This window comes from Vombatus ursinus, unplaced genomic scaffold, assembly GCF_900497805.2.
Source record: "Vombatus ursinus unplaced genomic scaffold, bare-nosed wombat genome assembly UNPS02014863.1, whole genome shotgun sequence".
Taxonomy (NCBI): domain Eukaryota; kingdom Metazoa; phylum Chordata; class Mammalia; order Diprotodontia; family Vombatidae; genus Vombatus; species Vombatus ursinus.
Window position 1 is genome coordinate 31872359 of NW_020954641.1, and position 8839 is coordinate 31881197.

At 43.0% G+C, this 8839-nt stretch overlaps 1 protein-coding gene across 1 annotated transcript in view; it reads left to right on the forward strand.

Moving 5' to 3' along the window:
- Positions 1-6927: 6927 nt before the first annotated feature.
- The window catches only part of RUFY1 (RUN and FYVE domain containing 1), a 40580-nt gene continuing 38668 nt past the window's right edge, over positions 6928-8839 (forward strand). Inside the window, exon 1 of the mRNA XM_027841907.1 lies at positions 6928-7017. The gene's annotated coding sequence lies outside the window, so the exon portion shown is untranslated. The remainder of the gene's footprint in view (positions 7018-8839) is intronic.

Here is an 8839-nt window from a genome sequence, read left to right on the forward strand (position 1 = left end):
ACATTCTAATAGAGAAGACAACATGCAAACAACTATGTACATATAAGATACATAGAAGGAAAAATCTGAAGTCATCTTAGAGGGAATGTTGGGGAGGATTAAGAAAAGCCTCATTCAGAAGGTGGGAGGTGAGCTGACTCTTGGAAGAAGCCAGGAGGTAGACCTCAGAAGGGAAAGCATTCCAGGCCTGAGGGAGAGCCAATGAAAACGCAAAGAGTCAGGAAACAGGGTATCACGTTGCAGGAAATAGCAAGAAAGCCAGGGTCACTGCATCATAGGGTATATGGAGGGGAATACATTGTAAGGCAACTTGAAAGATAGGAAAAGGCCGGATTGCAAAGGGCTTTGAAAGCCAGGGGATTTTATATTTTATACTGGCGGTAATAGGAAGCCATTGGAATTTATTGACTAAGGAAGTGACACGGTTAGACCCTGCACTTTAAGGAGGGGCAGCTAAATGATAGAAATGGATAGAGCGCCAGGCCTGGAATCAGGAAGACCTGAGTTCAAATTTGGCCTCAGACATGTAATAGCTGGGTGACCCTGAGGAAGTTACTTCACCCTTTTTGCCTTAGTCTCTCTATCTGTAAAAGGAGCTAGAGAAGGAAATGGCAAACCACTCCAGTATCTTTGCCAAGAAAACCATAAAATGGAGTCATGAAGAGTTGGACGTGACTGAAAATCACAAAACAATAACAACTGAAATACCTTAGGAAGGTCATTTTGACAGTTGAATAGAAGACAGACAAGAGTGAGGAACAGGGCAAGAAGACCAAGTAGAAGGCTATTGCAACAGTCCAGGTATGAGATGATGAAGACCCAAACCAGAACAGCAACTGTGTGAGCAGAGAGAAGAGGAAATACATGAGAGGTGTTATGAAGATAGAAATACAAGACTTGACAATAGAATGGATGTGTGGAGTGACTGAGAATGAGGAGCTGAGGTTGAAACCAAGGTGGTGAGCCTAAGTGACTGAGAAGATTGCGGTACCTTCGACAGATAAAGCAAAGTTAGGAAGAGGGGAGGGTTTGGGGGAAAGACAGTGAATTCAATTTTGAACATATTGAATTTAAGATGTCTTATATTCCAACTCAAGATTTCCAATAAGTAATTGTTTATGCAAGACTGGCAGTAAGATAGATTAGGGCCATCCAAATAGATAAGAGAATCAACTACATTGAGATGAAAACTGAACCCATGGGAGCTGATTAAATCACCAAGTGAAATAGAATAGAGGGAAAAAAGAAGAGGATCTAGGACAGAGATCCTTAAGAAATAGCCACAGTTAGTGGGTATAAGCTGGATGAAAATACACCAAAGGAGACTGAGGAGAGGTTAGATAGTTCACAGGAGAACCAGGATAGAGCAGTATTAATGAAAACCTAAAGGGAAGAGAGTATCTGGGAGAAAAGAGTGATCAACAGTATAAAAGACTGCAGAAGGGTCAAAAAAGAGGAAGATTGAGAAAAGGACATTAGTTTGGGGAATCAAGAGGTCACTGGTGACTTTGGAGAGAGAAATTTCATTTCAATAAAGAATTCAGAAGGCAGATTGCTTAAGGGCCTGAAATCAAACGAGAAGAGAGCAAACAGATGCACAGATTGTACATGGCTTTCTCCAAGGAGTTTTTCCTAGAAGGAGAGAAGACACATAGAATGATAGCTTGAAGAAATGGTAGGATCAAGTAGAGTTTTTTAAGGATAGAGAGACAAGAGCATGTTTGAAGGCAGCAGGGAAGGAGCTATTAAATAAAGGAAATATTGAAAATTAGAGAAGAATAGAGATAACAGGAAAGCAATCTCTTGGTTCTCTCATCTGACTGTTCCTCAGACTGCATGGGTGTACCCCAAACTGAAATCCCGGCTCCTTTTCTTCTTTTCAGACCCTCTTCCCCTTTTCCTCTCTCTATACTCTTAGGGATCACATCAGCTCCCATGTGTTCAATTATCTTCTCCAGCAGAGGAATCCTAAACTCGAGATCCAGCTCAACTACCTGCTGGAAATCTCCACCTGGATTTTTCCATAAGCATCTCAAAGTTGAGAGGCAGAGTTGGCCCATCAGATAGAGTTGGCTTCAGAGCTAGGAATACCTGAGTTCAAGTCTCACACATACTCACTGCCATTTATGTGCCTGAGACAGTTCCCTAAGACTCTAAGCTACAGAAAGGGTGCTGACTCTTATTAGTAGTGGGAGTTTCTCACCTGGGAGTTCCCTTTGCCATTGAAATCACAGTTCCAGTCCCAATACCTATTTTAAACTCAACATATCCAAAACAAAACTTCTTACTTTCTCTCCTTGAGGACGGGACTTATTTTATTTCATTTTTGTCTTCGTATCCCCAACACTTAGCCCAGTGCTATGTGCATAGGTACATAATAAATGCTTGCTGAATTGCAGTGAATTGTGAGGTAGGGATTAGCACTTTTTTTCATGATTATTCCTTCTTCATGACAAATCTGTATTGTAAGTTTCTAGGAGGTAAGTTGGGACTTGGGAAGCATGTCATACTGATGTCAATGGATTCAGCACAGACTGCTCTCCTACAATGCTGTCCCCAACATTTCAAAGTTGAAGAAACAAAGTTACTGGGCCCACTCATTGATTCTTACAGCTAGCAAACATCTCAGCCCAAGATGGTATCCTAGGTATAACATTTTCATTGATGCTCTTGCCCAACTCTTGCCACAATCCCCTTGTAAAGATGAGGAATCTAGGGCCCAAAGAAGCAAAACAAAAACCCAGGTCCCTGACTTTCAATCCCACATCCTTCCCATTGTGCCACATTGCCAACATGAGCTTGCAAATACCCTCGTTCTGATATCTGCTTCCAATTTCCTTATCTATAAAACCAGGCTGATAATAATTGTATCACCCACTTCACAGGATTTGTTAGAGGAAAGTGTGTTGTAAACCCTGAAGTGCATACAAGTGTGAACTACGTGACGTTTGCTCCTACATGGGCTCTTTCGTCATATGATTCAAGTGCTGTGTTCTTGAAACCTACAGAAAGAGAGCTTGGAACTGTGTGTTATCCACACGTGGCATGCAATATCTGAACTGGCCACCAGGGGGCTCTAGTTGAGTAACTAGCCTGGAGACTTTGTAGGTCCCTTTCTTTCCTACCTTCACCAGTCAGCCCTCTCCTAGGAGACTTCTGCCACCCTGTTAAGCAACTTAGCTCAGAGTAACCCTTTGCTAGACAGGTCTAAAATTAATATAGGGACTGATACAGAATATTACTCAATATGGTAGAACAGAAAATCTACTTTCTATACCTGGTTCAGAGCCCCTACCCTGTAGTGGATCTTAGGTTACTGTCCACTGGATCACATGGTTTATTGTAAATAAGATCAATCAACAAATATTTATTAAGTGTTCACTGTGTGCCAGGAACTGTGATAAAAACTGGGGATACAGAAAGAGGCAAAAGATAGTCCTTGCCCTCAAGAAACTTACAATCTAATGAAAAGAAACAGAGACCAACCTCGTAACACCTGCAGGTCCTGGAATGGGTGGGATGAGGTGTGCCCTAGCCAACTCATGGACTAAGGTAAGAAGGTAAAGAAGATGTGTTTCCACCAGCTCCTTGGCTTGTGTGCACACAAAAGTCAGGCTGCCTGCTTATTCCCAATTGCTTAGGAGTGGTGCTGATCACAGCTCTAATCTTTTATATTCCAGTTTCTCTCTCAGCAGGGGTGTTGCAGCCTTCTGCTCTACCATCTCAGAGGAAGTTACAGCTCCAGTACTTAAGGAAGAGCATTGTGAAAGAAGCAATGAAGAAAAGAAAAGGTGAAAGAGCAGGAAAAGTATGTGGCAGGGGAGGGGAATCTGTAAACAGCATGAAGACAGTTCCCTCTTTTAAACTGTTACCTGGCTTTTGGCAGCCCAGATCCCACTCAGGGCAGGACAGGTTCTACTATTGTCTCTGTTCTAGAAGAAGCGGGGCAATCTCACTTTCCATAGTGCCTCATAACTTCACTTTGCCTCCTTCTATAATAATAAGAGCTAATATTTATATAGTACATAATATGTTCCGAGAACTGTACTAAGTACTTTATGATTATTATTTAATTTATTTTAATTAATAAATAATATTAATTTATTTTAATTAATAAATAATATTTATAATATTATTTATTTGATCGAAACCCTGAGAGGGGGGTGCTATTATTATCCCCATTTTACAGATGAGGAAGCTAAGACAAACAGAGGTTAAGTGACTTGTTCAAGATCACACAGCATCCAAGGCTAGCAAGCATCTGAGGCTAGATTTAAACTCAGGTCTTCCTGACTCCTGGACCGGCTCTCTATCCACTGCTCCACCTAATAGGATCTCAACAGAGATTTTTTTTTTTAATGTGCAGAAGTACTAAGCTATGACTATTATTACCAGAGGCTACAGGAGTAGTAAATTGGCCATGAGAAGTGATAGAAGGAGCCTCACATAAGAAGTGAGGCCTAGTCTGAGGCCTGCTCCAAGCACTTGGTAACTTTCCCCATCAGTGCTATTTCCAACAGACCTACCAGGGGTTCCATACCACAGTGTACTATGTGAATTAAATCCAAAATTGTAAAACATTGTTTCTCAAACTCATACAGAATCCAAGTGTTCCCATGGAATGTGAATGAAATTTCCATTAACAATTTTCCATGAAAAAACATCAATGATGTTTACATTTTTCCCCTGTAAAATATTTAAAATAAAATTACATATGTGGCTAAAAAACACCTGGCAATTTTTGGATAAAAGAGACATATTGTCCTCTATTTGGGTTCCTCATGCCCCTTTTTATCCCAAGCATATTTCTATTCCCAAGTCCCAGTCTTCCCCAGCATAGTACAGAAGGAAAAACCCTCACACTGGAATTAGAAGCTCTTGGTTCAATCCTGCCTGTTTGTGACCTTGGACAACTCACTTAATCTCCCTAGATTTCAATTTCATCATCTGTAAAATGAAGGGGTAGGACTAGATGTCCTCAAAAGTCACTTCCAGTTCTAGAGCCATAATTCCAGTAAGAGATATATATTTTCTAGTGCCTTGGAAGTCATATCTAAATCAGCCTGGGAAAGACTGTTGGAAGCCATTCAAAACTCATCTACTTGTAATCCACAAGATGGCGCCCAAAGCTCAGAGTTAGTGATTTTGTGAGACAGTCATTCACTGGGAAAGAATCCTCACGAGTGACAAGTCTGGGTTCTGACCTTGTTTATGTGATGATTAAAGGATCATAGTTTTAGAGTTGGAAAGGGCTTAAAAGATGATTAGCCCAATTCCCTCATATTACAGAATGTTTTCCCAGTTTTTTTTGGCACTGATTTAAAATGTCATGTCTTTTATTGGTGTCAAAGATACAGCACTATCTTCTGCCCAGTCCTTCAATTTTGGGGGCAGAAGGGGTGTGAAGGGGAGTCTGAGCTATGTGGTAACAAGAAACAACAGGGAAAATAGTGGCTAAAAGGAAGAATATGCGTGATCAGGACCACTTGGTCTGCTAAAGTATGAGAATATGAGTTACAAAATAAAAAAAAGACTGTCCTTTTTATTTCTTAAAGACGTACAGACCCAAAGTAATCAACATAGAGTACTTGCTTCCAAACACCAACCTTAGACACCTTCTGTAGAGCTACTTCTCACAAGATCATAGAATTCTTTGACCCTTAGATGGAACCTCCTGTTCATTTCAGAAATCCTCTACCTGGAAGGAGGTTTAGGGAAGGAGTAGTGGCTGTACTCCATGCCTGGAGTTCTTCACGCTCTGCCACCCCTACTGGAGGGGAAAGGGTGTGTGTGGTATGTGGGGTGGGTGGGTGGGGGTGTGTGTGTGTAACATAAGCAATTAATCAAGTATTTATTAAGTTCCTACTTAGGTGCCCACATTGTTAGGCACTGAGTATACAAGTACAAAGAATGAAATGACTCTCACTCACAATGTTTATATTCTTTCTTGAAGTCATTACTTCCCAAATCCCTTTCCCTACTTCATATTCTCTAATTTCAAATTCCTTAATTTGTTTTCATTCTCCCCTCTCTCCCCTTACGTGCACCCTCTTCAGAGCAATTCAGAGCGGCTCTTCAGAGGAATGCCCAAATGTTGGACTTAAATCAATGAAGAACTGAGACACTTGAGGCCATACCATAACAAAGAATGTGGAAAGCCTAGTGATTTTTCAACAAAGAACTCCCTCCTCCACCCTACCGCCCAAACACACAATCACACCAAAGCCCTGGGAAACCCACTCCAAGAGCTGGCTCCCAAACTCCCATGCCACCCTCTAGGTACCACGCGATGCACATTCTTGCCTACACTGACCCCCTCTATTTTTATTCTTGCCTAAATAATCTCCTAAGGTCGTTTCTACAGTTCACTCCTGCCCACTCTGGTTCTGAGACCCCTCAAGTTCATTCCTCCTTGACTTGCATCTGAGAACCCTCCCCCAAATTCACTGTTGTCCGCTTCGCATCTGGGAGCTCCCCCAAACCGCACCCCTTCCCACCACAGCTTCAAGACTCTCCCTAAAACTGATTCCTGCCCACGCTGGCTTGCGCACTCCACCCACCCAGGAAATATATTTTTTAAAAAAAAAAAGGTTTGATGGCATCTTCCCGGGCGCTGGTTGCAGCGCTTGCTGCCCAGGGCAGGCGGGCGAGCAGGCGAGCTGGCGGGCGGCTGGGGCGGCTGCAAACACGCTTCCTCCTGACTGGTGTCAGATGACTGTGTAAAGATGGCCGAAGGGGAGGCTGGCGGCTCCCCGGGAATGGATCCGGGGGAGGACTTCGAGATCATAGACCGGACCCAGGTCACCCCCGCGAGCGAGGTGCGCAGCGGTGCTGGGGGCAAGGCGGCGGCCGGGGACGACGCCGGCTGGTCGCACCCGCTCTTCTCGCTGGCCAGGAAGGCGTCCGAAAACTTGTCGGTGAGCTGCGGCCACGCGCTGCGCTCCGCAGCCTCGTCCGCCGGGCTCCGCAACAAGCTCCCCGGCGGCGGCGGCGGCGGAGACAGCCCCGCCAGCCCAGGTAAGCAGCGAGCCGGGACCAGCCCGCGGGGAGGGGCTCCGCGAGCCCGGGCCGCCGCGCCCGAGAGCGGCCCTGCTCTGGTCAAGGTGCAGCTCCAAAAAGTGAACTTACGAGCAGCTGGTCAGGAGATCCGGGCCAAAGTCTTCTGAAAAGAAACCATACACCTTCCCCACCGCCCCCCCACCCCCACATTCACCCTCACCGCCCCCATTTCCCAGACTGGACCACTTGGAGGAAGGAGTGGGGAGGGGAGATCATCTTCCTGTGGGACTCAACATTTAACCAGTATGGGGAAAGGGGTAGTGAGACAGGTTTAAAGAAAAACAACAAAAATAACTACTCCACGTAAAATAGTTCCAGTACTCGATAATGGCCCCTCTACTCATAAGTTTAAAAATCCCAATTTATCTGTTTCCAAGTTCTAACAGTAGGTGGGGTTTTATCACAGCCGAAACAAATCTGTGTGACTAAAACATTAAGTATTGATGGAGTGGAGTTAATAAGGTCCTTGCTTTGCTTAATTGTGCCTCACGTTTGCTTCACACTTTACCTGCTTAGAAAAGGTAGGTAGGTGAGTAGGTGGGTAGGTCTAGCAGTGCTGGACATCCTACAGGTGGAATTGAAGTCGTCCCAGGGCTGTAAGGTGCAAAAGCTGGATTTGAATCAAGATTTCCTGATTCCGGGGCCAAAGCTCTTTTCATTACTCATTGTTGTCTTTTAAGACAATGACCAAGCTATCCCTGGAAGACGTTTAGCAGAGATGTTGGGATATTAGACCACTTCTGAGGTGTTTTCCGACTCCAAAGTTCTATTATTCTATGATTACGAAAAAGAACCAGTTTCAAACTATTTGGTATAAAGGACTAGGTGGGGTTGGACAATACAAATATCTTTCTCTTATTTGACTATTACTCAGGCTTTAAGATATATTGAATCACGAAATTTCACTGTAAGAAAGAACCTGAGAGGTCATTTAGCCCGACCTTTATCCAATTTATGAATCCCGACATCTAGACCCCCTCTCAGTACCTCTTGCTTAAACGTAATCAATCAGGGGAGTACATAACCACTATTACCTCCTTGGATTGTATCACTAGGAGATCCCTATAAAGTGTTAAGGAGCATGTACTAGTTTGAGATGACTAAATACTTTTTCATAGGGAAAGAGAAGCTCAGGGTTTGAAAGGATGAAGATTGGGAGTGTGGGGTCTGTAAATGAGAGGATTTGGGCAACTCAAGCAAGTAGCAGGTAGCAAGAACTCAAGAAAGGAAGGAGATAGGATACTGAAGGCAAATTTTGCTTTTTTTTTTTCTTTAAAAACAAATCTGCTATCATACACTATGTATGACCAGGTGGGATTTATACCAGAAATGCAGAGTTGGTTCAATATTAGGAAAACTATCAGCATAATTGATCATATCAATAACAAAACTAACAGAAATCATATGATTATCTCAATAGGTGCAGAAAAAAGCTTTTGACAAAATACAACATCCATTCCTATTAAAAATACTAGAGAGTATAGGAATAAATGGAGCTTACCTTAAAATGATAAGTAATATTTATCTAAAACCATCAGCAAACATTATCTGTGATGGGATTAAGCAAGAAGCCCTCCCAATACAAACAAGGGTGAAGCTAAGATGCCCATTATCACCTCTGTCATTCAGTATTGTACTAGAAATGTTAGCTGTAGCAATAGGAGAAGAAAGAGAAATTGAAGGAATTAAAATAGGCAATGAGGAAACAAAACTATGAGAATCCTAGGGAATCAACTAAAAAAACTAGGGAAAATAATTAACAACTTGAGCAGAGTTGCAG